Source organism: Mus caroli, unplaced genomic scaffold (assembly GCF_978045245.1).
Source record: "Mus caroli unplaced genomic scaffold, Mus_caroli_1 scaffold_4, whole genome shotgun sequence".
Classification (NCBI taxonomy): domain Eukaryota; kingdom Metazoa; phylum Chordata; class Mammalia; order Rodentia; family Muridae; genus Mus; species Mus caroli.
The window spans coordinates 91199955-91213458 of NW_028227259.1; the positions used below are offsets into that span (position 1 = coordinate 91199955).

The following is a 13504-nucleotide window of genomic DNA, read 5'->3' on the forward strand; positions in this document are numbered from 1 at the left end:
ATTATCTAATATATGGGATCTCTGATATGTCACCCCAAGTGATCATGACCCACAGGTTGACAACCACTACTCTAGGTGGTCTTGAAATTAACAATGTCTTCTGAGTAGCCATTACTTCAGCTTTGAGTTATCAAACCAATCCTCACATATTATTTTAAAGAATCCAAAGACACAGAAATACACATACACAAAAATACACATACAAACACACAAACAAACAACCATGTGTTTGGCTTGAGATTTTTCCTTAAATATTGCAAAAATGAACATGCAAAAGAAATCACCTACAAAATCACAACCAAAACTAAACAACCCAAACCAAACCGAACAAAACTGAGCCAAAGAACTTTCAAAATGCCATTGAGTTAGATTTATGTTGTCAAGCTCCTGAAGATGGAGCCTGCCCTGAAGTGTGGCTCATACACATAGTGAGACTCTTTTGGAGAAAATACCTATCATGTATTAATTGCAAATAGCTTCCTTGTAGTAATGGAAGCCCATGTGCTCTCCATGTCTCAGTGCAAGGAGTCCACTGAGCTTGACCCTTTGTAGGAATTGCACTTGTTGCCTTGAGTTCATGTGTGTCAGTCTTGATGTATACAGAAGATGCTGTTTTCTTGAAATCACCAATAGCCTCTGTTTTTTTTTTCAATCTTTTTTCATGTGTATGATGGGAGTGCTTTGATGAAGATATCCCTCTTAGGACTAAGTGCTCCAAAGTATTTCATTCTTTTTACATTTTCCTGTTTTAGGTCTATGTTTTAGTTCAAATCTATGGTAAGAGGAAGCCTTTGTAATGAGGACTGAGAGAGGTACTTATGTATTGGTATAACAGTATGTCATTTTATGAGTTTGTTTATAGCTATACACACACATACTCCTACTTAGTGATATTTTTCTGCAAACTATCTTTAACTTTAACTAATTTTATTATACATTCCTTATTAAAACCATCATGTTATGTTACCCTATGGAATAATGCTACACTCTGTATTTGGTTGACTTAAAAAAACTTCTTCATTGTTGGGGTTCCAGAGGATTCTGGTGGAATAGGCTTTTGAGGCAGAAATGCCCAAAAGTTGCTCGTGAGAAATAAACTTTGAGCAACTGGAGGTCAACTCTCCAGTATGGATCAGTTTGGCAGGTGAAAGCCTGGAAGCTGTTCATGAGGATAAGAGTTCCACAAAATTCCCTCCCGGAGCTTTGGTGTCTTACCCAACAAATCAAATTTCCACTGTGTTAGTCTAATGTATAGATTCACGTGCACTCTACTAAGCATTACCTTATAGTAAATGCCTTTTAAGATTGTATTCCTAAAGCCCTTTCCCAGTGTTCTGAGATTCCCAGATGGCAGCAAGGAGCTTAACCTATTCAGTAACTAATTAAGCACTGCTATAAAACAATTAATCCAGCTGTCTGCATAAAAGGAGACTAAAAGTCTCACTGAGATAGAAATCTTTACTACAGGTTACACAGGTTAAATTACATGTCAGGAGTGAGTTAATATACTGATAAGTAAGAAAGTCTCCAGACTAGATAAAATTTAATAAGGGGTCATTGACACTACATTACTCTTAAAGCCTGTCAAGAGTTAAACCCCCTGGTGCTATAAACTCTAAAGTGTGAAATTCCTGCCTGGAATTAGGCTTTTCCCAGGCAGGGCTTGTTATCCTTAATGTAAACATTTAACTAGTTCCTGCAAATTCTTTTCTGTTGTATCTGGTAATTTTCAGTGTACCTTTTCTTACTTGTGATTTGTACCTCCTGGTAATTCCTTGTATAATAGCCTCATGCTTTACCAGAAAATTAAATTCAGAGTCAACACCTCTCTTGCTTGTTAGTTTCTGTATGTCACATCTGACTCTTTGCCTATCTGCTCCAGAGACTCTTTCTTACACAGGCACAGGACCCAGAGGTTCTGCGGCAGTGGGGAACTTATGAGGCACAAGATGAAGTGCTTCTTTTACAGAGAGGCCACCAGGCATTCCTCCAGGTACACCTCCAGCAATCTGGCAAAGCTTGGTAATGATAGGGTTGTAGACTTTCCCTAGTTTTCTGCTGATGCTCAAATTCTTCCTTCTATGCAGTCTGGATCTTATCCAGCCGCCTGATGATTTCATTACACTTGCCAAGAATCTTCTGTGTGTCCTCATCATTCACATTTCCTTGAAGTTTCTCATCCTCAGCAGTTGTTTTCAAGTTGAAGGCATAAGACTCTAGTGAATTCTTGGAGGAAACCTTAGCTCTCTGCTTCTTATCCTCAGCTATGTATTTCTCAGCTTCTTGGTCCATGCACTCAATATTCTCCAATTCTTGTCATTGGTGATTGAGAGCTTGTTCTCCTTCCTTTTGCTTTTATCTGCAACAGAAACATTAAGGATGCCATTAGCATCAATGTCAAAAGTAACTTCAAACTGAGGAACCACTCAGAGTGCTGGAGGTATGCTTGTATACTCCACCTATCCAAGCATGTTGTTGTCCTTGGTAATGAAGGTCCTTTCATCTTCATACACCTGAATGAGTACATCTGGCTGGTTGTCAGAGTAGAGGCCAAGTCTGTATCTGCTTGTTTCAAATGGTGAAATTGTGCTTGATTATTACAGTCATGACTCCACTAGAAGTTTAAATATCTTGGGAAAGATTTGTGACATCTAAGAGCAGTAAATCCTTAACGTTCTCATACTTGTCTCGAGATAGAATTGCTGCCAGGACAGCTGCACCATAATCAACAGCTTCATAGGTGTGAATGCTATTGTTAATTTTTTTTCCATTGAGGAAGTCTTGCAGAAGCTTTTGAATCTTGAGGATTCAGGTATCTAAAAAAATTTGAAAAACAGAATATTGATTGTGGATTTTTCTAAGTAGAGAGTGGTTTTGAATTACTAAAGAAACTACAATCTCAAGTTTTACTATGAGGAAAAAAAAGTATTCAAACACTAAACAAGAAAATGATACATATATCAAAAAAGATTATCAATACATATGATTAAGATTAATATCAGAATCTCCTTAGGAAATTGAAATGTTCATCTAAATCCTTATTTGCAGCAACAATAAAAATATTGTGAAGAACCTTCCCCATACTGAGAATTTATTCCATGGCAACTAAAATTGAAATCCTGAATGTGCACCCAGGGTGATCAGCCTCTGAAATGGAACTATTGTTAGCTACTGTCTGCAATGATTCAATGAAGTTATAATAATGAAGAGAAAAATAATCCCATAGATGTGTCTAGAAATGTTATATTTCATTAACACATCAATAAAAGAGGTATGCTGTGAGGGGGGCAAGAGAAGAACAGAACTGTGAGGGGAGGAGAGGAGAGAATTTGGCAAATAGGACTGACATTTCCTATGGAGTTGTAAGGAAAGAAAGAAGTGACACTAAAAGCCAACAGTATAAATATCATGGAGGGCAAGATTTTTAAGATAAATATCTTAATTAGGGTTTATTGCTGTTAACAGACACCATGATCAAGGCAAATCTTATAAGGAGTAACATTTGATTGGGGCAGATTTTCCATTTCAGAGCTTCAGTCCATTATCGTCATAATAGGAAACATGGCAGCGTCCAGGCACACAACCTGCAAGAGAAGGAACTGAGAGTCCTACCTGTTGATCCAAAGACAGACTAGAGAGATGGTATCTTCCCCACTAGCCAGAACTGCTAAAGGCAATGTGGCAGATGACAAATTAGGAAAATAACTCAACAGATGAGTGGATGAATGGGTATTGTCTCAAAAACATCAGCTCCAGACCAACTTGACTTAGGATCCGCAGCACAGGAACAAGAGCACACACTGTCCCTCTGGTTGACATGGCCCTTTGTGATCTATAGTTTTACACTTCATTTCAAAGACTTCCTTGCAACTAAAGAAATTCTTCACCTTTAATCTAACCAAAGCAGTCCAACTTCTGAGTGCATTGCTCAATACTTTTCTGCTGTGTATATTTTTAATGTTGAACCTTAGGAAAAACATCTAACTGGGGGATAGCTTGGCAAGTGAGGCACTGAGCACTCACCAAGTGCTGTACCTACACAAGCACTGTCTAGTAATCTACACAATATTAAATAACTCACAGGAATTGAGTTTATAAGAAGGAATCAGGTGTGAGTCTGAATATCTCACAACTAATCTTATGATTCCAGGAAGTAGAAACCTGTACCACTGTTATTTCCCTAAGGACAAAAAATAAAACCAGAGTTTTCTTTAGTCCTGCAGGTTTTACATGATACCACCACAGCATTAACACAGGGACAACCATTCTGACTCTTTTTGGTCTATCTTGAAAGATCTTATAGTTTAAACTACTCAGTCTATATAGGAACATAAAACACATCTGGCCTCCCTGATGCGAGGCTAAAGTTATTTCTTAAAGTACAGACTGTGGACAATATTCTGAAAATTATTGGCATTAAAAATGACCGCAATTTTACGGACTTGATTGACAAAGATATTTCCCAGTATATATGGCATGAATTATCTGGGATGCATTTTAGTGAGCACATAAACTAAGAGCCAGCTTAAGAATTTGTTCATAATAATTTCATTCCATTCAATGTCATCCAAGCTTTCAATGGGAACCTGTATGCTCAGAGCAAAAGGGGAAATTTTTTCTCTGAGTGGCTTTGAGTAATTTTACTTAAAAACATGTAACAGGTTTCTGATGCTCCAAAATAAATAACCACAAAATAGGAATCTATGGAGACTGTTTTTCAGAGCATAGTCTATACTTGGCATAGACATGACCTTTTCTCAAGTGACTCAAAAGGCAGAAGAGGAACCTGGAAGGCAGTTCCATCCTCAACCCAAGGCCAAACTTTCACACTTCATAACATTCCATCCTGTTTTAAAATGCGGAGTGGCCTCAATTTTGTTTATAATTATGTAATGAACATTAAGTAACAAGCTTCTATGTGGAATTTTCATATTCCAAATGGATGGATTTCCTTGACCTAACAAAAGTCACCACTAGCCGAGATCTCTGATCCCATTGCCCACACTGGACTATGTTTACTCAGAGTATTTCTTTTTTATTTCTAGGGAATCTGCACCACATTCCCTTCAAGTTTACTTTAATTTTAAAAGAAAAATAATATGATAATTTCAGAAACACAGGTGGAACTAGAAAATGTAGTAAGCACTGTATCCTTATCAGAAGACAAATACCATGTATTTCCCCTCACTTCCGACACTGTAATAGCAATGAGTGTATTAAAGTCAGGGTAAATATGGGTAAAGACCAAGACATTAGAAGGAGGCCAGGGGAATCAACCCAGCTCCTTGCAGCTAATAAGCGAGAGGTCAATCTGATCTCATTGAGCCTAATTGTTACATGCTTCTCTCCAGTAAAAACAACCTTTAGTATAAATAAAAAGACTTTTTCTGCAACATGAAATCTCTAAATTCTTCTGCTTCCAGTGTGACAGAATATTAAAAAAAAAATAAGGAGAAAAACTCAGGCCAACACAAGTCTTGGGAAAGTAGATCTTTAAGAAGACATCTAAAATTATACCTTGCTGAGTGTATATGCTAACAATTGTCTGTGAAAATATCTAATTTAGAGTTGTTTATTTTCTTTCTCCCACCATCTGGTGAGTGTCAAAGTGGTCCAATCGGACAACATGATCCTAGATGAACACTAGTTCCTTCAAAACTTCCTCTTCTTCATGTTCCTCCTCCTCCTCTTTGTCTTCCTCCCTCTGGTCTAGTATTTGTTTCAACTACCATCTCCACACTTTGGTCCAGGATTACATCAACAACCTCCTCTTTCTCTCTTTGATTTTCATTATCTTTATATAATAGTTCTTCTATGTTGTAGACCTCTAAATATACCTCCTTGATTATTGACACAGATCCAGTCCCAGACATGATTGCTCTCTTGTTGAGTGGGAATAAAACACAATTAAGCTCTTGGTTACAGATTCAGTCCCAGACATGATTGCTCTCTTGTTTATTGGGAATGAAATCCAATTAAGCTCTTTGATACCAAGGTACTTGTAGCACTATTGCACCTATAGAGTTACAATGTCATGGTAATTAATCACTGTTGTGGTTCATAGGCATCATAGCTGAGTTAGCATGTTGGTTGCCCTCCTCCCTTGGTATCTTGCATGCTGCTCTGTGGAATTATGTTAGCTAGTCACCAGGGAGGAAGCTCTTGGGTCACATCATTTTAAAAATCTAAAACAAAATAAGTACTATGAGAAAAGCTATGATGTTATGCAGATGACAATGACAAGAAGAAAGTCTACATGTAAATCCTTAACATACCCAGAATACTTGTAATACTGACCACCTAAGAACTCATGAAAGCAGACTCTTCACATGCAGTGGGTGAGTTGTGTATAAAAATATGATGTTAATTGCTACAATGAAGAAGTAAAAAGGTTTATTTGCCCTCAAAGATATCATAATGTAAAAAGATATATGTTCTTAAAATCATAGAAAAAAATGATAACTTCTTACAGATATACATAAATACTTATGACTATTTCAAACAGTATTTCTTCATCTAATTTCATATTTTGACACATCACTTAAGTAAAACTTTGTACTCTTTGTTCTGCAGATCATTATATTTAAAGGTATTATAATAATCGATGTGCATTTGATAGGATGGTGTATATAACCAATGGTAAACTACCTCCTAAGCCTGTGCATAGCCTTGTGTATTTTCATGATATACAACATATCCTCTATGTTCCGTGTGTGTGTGTATGTGTGTGTTTGTGTAAATATTTTTTATTTGGAGGATTTCATCAATTCTATATTTGCTTCCTGATACAGTTTTTATTCTGTTTCTCAAATTCTATTTGTAAGGCTGTCCTTTGAGTTCTTCCATCGGATTATTGTGATTTTTCAGCTTCATGTTCAATGTCTCTATCCCTTTATTGAATTCTGCTCTCAAGTACTGCATTTTCTTTCTCATCTCCATGAGCCTTTCCATGACAATTGCATCGGTTCATGTTGGGCACTTCATGTACTTATTTCCCATATTTTGGACAGTTGTGTATCTATAATAGTCCACATTGGTTTTAAAGGAAAGGGAAATCTTTTTATCTTATAATAGAGAGATACATTAACATAAAAAGATGTAGAGCTGGCCAGTATAGTGACAGCTGCTGGTTACAACCCATGGGGTCCGAAGAACTACTTCATACTTCCACCACCAGATGAGGAGCTACATGTGATTAATGACTGCTGAGAGGAGGAGAAATATTCTAGTTCAGGGACAAGCTCTCACACAGGCTATCTAATCCCATGTGTTCAGATCTGGACAGAACTATATATGAAAAAAGCTAAATAAACTCAGTAGGTGTGTTCATTGAACACAGAGACAGAATTAGGGGATTTGTGTGGTCTTGTTGTCAGCAGAACTGGGCCTATATAAAAGCAACCATGTCCAAGGGACCTGTTGGCACTGATCTTGGCACCACCTACTCCTGTGTTTTCCAGTATGAAAATGAATAAATAATTGCCAATGACAAGAGTAAACACACCACACTCAGCTATGTTGCTTTAGATGTCACAGAATCAACTGGGGATGCTGCTAAGAATCATGTGGCAATGAACTCCACCGACACAATTTTTGAAGTCAAATGTCTGATCAGACTTAGGTTTGATGATACAATTGTTCTGTCTGATATGAAGCACTAGCCATGAAGTTAATGGAGATTAATGATACAGGCAGGTCCAAGATTGAATTCAAATGCAAAGGGAAGAAAAAATTCTACCCACAGAAGTAGACTCAATGATTCTGAAAAATATGAAGGAAATTACAGATGCTTACCTTGGAAAAACTGTTATCAATTCTATGGTCCCACTGCCTGCTTACTTGAGTGACTCTCAAAGGAAGGCAACAAAAGTTGATGGAACTACTGCTGGCCTCAACAGACTTTGAATTATCAATGAACCAACTTCTGCTGCTATTGCTTATGGTTTGGATAAAAAGGTCAGACCTCATAGGAATTTGCTGATTTGTGACTTGGGAGGTACCCCTTATGACCTGTCAATTATCACAATTGAGGATAGAATTTTGAAGTCAAATCAACAGCTAGAGACACCCACTGTGTGGAAAAGACTTTGACCACCTAAGAGCCAACCATTCCTTGCTAAGTTTAAGTAAAAGAACAAGATGGACATAAGTGAGAGCAAGTGAGCTTTCTGGCTACACTGCACTGGCTGTGAGCAAGCCAAGTGCACCCTTTCGTCTAGCACCAGGCCAGTATTAGGATTGATTCTCTCTATGAGGAATTGACTTCTTTACCTCCATTACCCAGGCTCGAACTGTGCAATTGAATGTTGTCCTGATCTGTGGTGAACTGTACCCTGTAGAAAAGGCTCTTTGAGATGTCAAACTGACAAACACATATCCATGATATTGGCATGGTGAGTGGTTCTACAAGAATCCTCAAGATTCAGAAACTTCTGCAAGACTTCCTCAATGGAAAAAAATTAACAAGAGCATTCACACCAATGAAGCTGTTGATTATGGTTCACGAGTCCAGGCAGCAATTCTATCTCGAGACAAGTATGAGAATGTTAAGGATTTACTGCTCTTAGATGTCACAAGTCTTTCCCAAGATATTGAAACTTCTAGTGGAGTCATGACTGTAATAATCAAGCACAATATCACCATTTGAACCAAGCAGACACAGACTTGGCCACCTACTCTGACAACCAGCCAGATGTACTCATTCAGGTGTATGAAGATGAGAGGACCTTCATTACCAAGGACAACAACCTGCTTGGATAGGTGGAGTACACAAGCATACCTCCAGCACTCTGAGGGGTTCCTCAGTTTGAAGTTACTTTTGACATTGATGCTAATGGCATCCTCAATGTTTCTGTTGTAGATAAAAGCAAAAGAAAGGAGAACAAGCTCTCAATCACCAATGACAAGAGCCTCCTGAGCAAGGAGAATATTGAGTGCATGGCTCAAGAAGCTGAGAAATACATAGCTGAGGATAAGAAGCAGAGAGATGAGGTTTCCTCCAAGAATTCACTAGAGTCTTATGCCTTCAACTTGAAAACAACTGCTGAGGATGAGAAACTTCAAGGAAATGTGAATGATGAGGACACACAGAAGATTCTTGGCAAGTGTAATGAAATCATCACGTGGTTGGATAAGAACCAGACTGCAGAGAAGGAAGAATTTGAGCATCAGCAGAAAACTAAGGAAAGTCTACAATCCTATCATTACCAAGTTTTGCTGGAGATGTACCTGGAGGGATGCCTGGTGGCCTCTCTTTAGAAGGAGCACTTCATCTTGTGCCTTATAAGTGCACCACCAATGAAGAAGTGTTTTAAGTCAACCAAATACAGAGTGTAGCATTATTCTTTAGATAACATAACATGATGGTTTTAATAAGGAATGTATAATAAAACTAGTTAAAGGTAAAGATAGTTTGCAGAAAAATGTAACTAAGTAGGAGTACTATGTGTGTATAGCTATAAAAAACCTCATAAAATGACATACTGCTATACCAATATACAAGTACCTCACTCAGTCCTCATTAAAAAGGCTTCCGGTTACCATAGATTTGAACTCAAACGTAGACCTACAACAGGAAAATGTAAAAAGAATGAAAGACTTTGGAGCACTTACTCCTAAGTGGGATATCTTCATCAAAGCACTCTCATCATACACATGAAAAAAGATAGAAAAAACAGAGGATATAGGTGATTCCAAGAAAACAGCATCTTCTGTATACATCAAGACTGACACACATGAACTCAAGGCAACAAGTGCAATGCCTACAAAGGGTCAAGCTCAGTGGACTCCTTGCACTGAGACACGGAGAGCACATGGGCTTCCATTACTACAAGGAAGCTATTTGCAATTAATACATGATTGGTATTTTCTCCAAAAGAGTCTCATTATGTGTATGAGACACACTTCAGGGTAGGCTCCATCTTCAGGAGCTTGACAACATAAATCTAACTCAATGGCATTTTTAAGTTTTTTGGCTCAGTTTTGTTTGGTTTGGTTTGGGTTGTTTAGTTTTGGTTGTGATTTTGTACGTGATTTCTTTGCATGTTCATTTTTGCAATATTTAAGGGAAAATCTCAATCAAATACATGGTTGTTTGTTTGTGTGTTTGTATGTGTTTGTATGTGTATTTTTGTGTATGTGTATTTCTGTGTCTTTGGATTCTTTAAAATAATATGTGAGGATTGGTTTGATAACTCAAAGCTGAAGTAATGGCTACTCAGAAGACATTGTTAATTTCAAGACAACCTAGAGTAGTGGTTGTCAACCTGTGGGTCATGATCACTTGGGGTGACATATCAGATATCCCATATATTAGATAATTACATCATGAGTTCAAACAGTTTGATGGTAATAAAAACAAAAATACAAAAAAACAAAAACAAAAACAAAAACACAAAACCTTGTGTTTGGGGTCATCAAAACATGAGGAAGAATAGGAAAGGGTAACAGAATTAGAAAAACTGAGAATCACTGACCTAGATTATTGAGTTTGACCCTGCACAATTAAAGGCAAACTTCCAAATTAAAAAAAAATTAGATCATTACCAAACTAAAACATTCAGTCAACTGGAAATACAATGCTCTGGGTTTACTCTCAGAATTAAACAAAAATGAATTTGCTAAATCAACTTTGTGATATGTGAAAAGAATGCAAGAGATCAGATGTGTAGAAACTTATAAGTTCAAACTTAAAGTACTGACTCATTGTTATAGTTCAAAACTTAAAGCTAAAACCAACATAATCTAAGAATAAGAGTCCATTATTTCAGAAACTATAAATTTTATTACCATGGTACCCTGAGAGAGAGACAGAGAAAGAGACACAGAGTAGTGGTTGTCAACCTGTGGGTCATGATCACTTGGGGTGACATATCAGATAAAGTCAGGGAGTCAGAGATACATAGAGACAAAGACAGATAATATGTGACTAGCAATAGAGCAACAAGTTTTCAATTGTGAGGTTAAAGGTCTTTCTTTCTTTCTTTTTTATTAGATTCTATATCTCTATATTCTTTTTTAAAATTTTTTTAATTAGGTATTTATTTCATTTACATTTCTAATGCTATCTCAAAAGTCCTCCACCAGCTCCCCCACCCACTCCCCCACCCAGACACACCCACTTCTTGGCCCTGGAGTTCCACTGTACTGAGGAAGATAAAGTTTGCAGGACCAATGGGCCTCTCTTTCCACTGATGGCCGACTAGACCATCTTCTGATACATATGCAGCTAGAGACACAAGCTCTGGGGGGTACTTGGTAGTTCATATTGTTGTTCCACCTATAGGGTTGCAGACCCCTTTAGCTCCTTGGTTACTTTCTCTAGCTCCTCCATTGGGGGACCTGTGATCCATCCAATAGCATTGTGAGCATCCACTTCTGTGTTTCCTAGGCCTCTTGTGAATAGTCTCACAAGAGACAGCTTTATCTGGGTCCTTTCAGCAAAATCTTGCTAGTGTGTGCAATGGTGTAAGCGTTTGGAGGCTGATTATGGGATGGATACCCGGATATGGCAGTCTCTAGATGGTCCATCCTTTTGTCTCAGCTCCAAACTGTGTCTCTGTAACTCGTCCCATGGGTGTTTTGTTCCCAATTCTAAGAAGGGGCAAAGTATCCACACTTTGGTCTTTGTTCTTCTTGAGTTTCATGTTTTTAGCAAATTGTATCTTATATCTTGGGTATTCTAAGTTTCTGGGTTAATATCCACTTAACAGTGAGTACATATTGTGTGAGTTCCTTTGTGATTGGGTTACCTCACTCAGGATGATGCCCTCCATGTCCATCCATTTGCCTAGGAATTCCATAAGTTCATTCTTTTTAATAGCTGAGACATACTCCATTGTGTAAATGTACCACATTTTCTGTATCCACTCCTCTATTGAGGGGCATCTGGGTTCTTTCCAGCTTCTGGCTATTATAAATAAGGCTGCTATGAACATAGTGGAGCATATGTCCTTATTACAAGTTGAAACATCTTCTGTGTTTAGGCCTAGGAGAGGTATTGGTACATCTCCCATTAGTACTTATGTCCAATTTTCTGAGGAACCACCAGTTCTCTCCTGAGGAATACCGAATGGCTAAGAAGCACCTGAAAAAATGTTCAACATCCTTAATCATCAGGGAAATGCAAATCAAAACAACCCTGAGATCCCACCTCACCCCAGTCAGAATGGCTAAGTTAAAAAATTCAGATGACAGCAGATGCTGGCAAGGATGTGGAGAAAGAGGAACACTCCTCCATTGTTGGTGGGATTGCAAGCTTGTACAACCAATCTGGAAATCAGTCTGAACTAACCACTATCCCCCTAAGCTCTTGTCTCTAGCTGCATATGAATCAGAAGATGACCTAGTTGGCCATCAGTGGAAAGAGAGGCCCATTTGTTGTGCAAACTTTATATGCCTCAGTACAGGGGAACACCAGGGCCAAGAAGTGGAAGTGGGTGGGTAGGGAAGTGGGTGGGGGAGTGGGTGGGGGACTTTTGGGATAGCATTGGAAATGTATATGAAATAAATACCCAATTAAAAAGATAAAAAGTTAAAAAAGAAGAAGAAAAAAAGAATAAAGCAGACAATAAAATCTCAATATATTTATAAATATGTACTAAGACTTCTGGTCCTCCATACTCTACGACTCAAACTTAACTGACCAAAGTGTTTCTGAACAACATATTAACTGGCTAAGAAATTTCTCCAAGGTAAGTACCTGGGAATATGAAGCTCTTTAACTTCATGTTTAATGTTCACCATCCATCAGAAATATCATTTTTATGGGCTGCTTATAAGATATTCTTTTATTACTGTGAGAATAAGCACCTAAAAAAATAACAGTGAGTCATAAACTGTATTATATTTTGAAAACTTATTCAAGCAACAGAAAAGTATTCATGTTGATCACCTAGAAGAGTAAGTGATTCCAACAAAGTAAGCCATTCCCTATTCTCCCACCTGTAACTTACGGTCCTTTAAAATTCTGAATGATGGACTACTGTCAGATGTATTCTGAAAGAGAATTGTTCTAAAGTATATAATTAAAACTAATTTTGCTTGATTTTAAGCTTCATATGAAATATAGTATAATAAAAACAATATGTGACATTTGTTCAAGAAAACTAGTGAAAAATTTTGCTATGATTATTTCAAGGTTTACAGTGTTCACCTCCCACATTGAAGCTATCAACAGGGTTGACTAGAGGAGTTGACAGGTCATTGTGTGAAGTGGTATAAAAGAATTATTCAGGCCGTCTGGCTCCAAAAATTTATCACAAACCTGGAGACACTTTAGAAGAAAACAGATCTAAATAACACTGTTCCTGTCCTAGTTACAATGGAACTCAGTTGCAAAACAGAAACTAGATTTTAGCACACTCACTGTATACACAATGACTCAGTACACTGTTAAAGCTAGACTATGTATGAAGTAATGCTTTCATCTATTCTTCTATTTAATAGGAAGACTTCTCCCTTATCTATTCTTTGTCAAGAGTAATGAATGTGATCAAGTTAAAGT

At 37.6% G+C, this 13504-nt stretch overlaps 2 pseudogenes; one reads left to right on the forward strand and one right to left on the reverse strand.

Moving 5' to 3' along the window:
- Window positions 1–1892: 1892 nt before the first annotated feature.
- On the reverse strand, window positions 1893–2808 carry LOC147005184 (heat shock cognate 71 kDa protein pseudogene; annotated as a pseudogene).
- Window positions 2809–7403: 4595 nt separating this feature from the next.
- Window positions 7404–9314, forward strand: LOC147005185 (heat shock cognate 71 kDa protein pseudogene; annotated as a pseudogene).
- Window positions 9315–13504: the final 4190 nt, after the last annotated feature.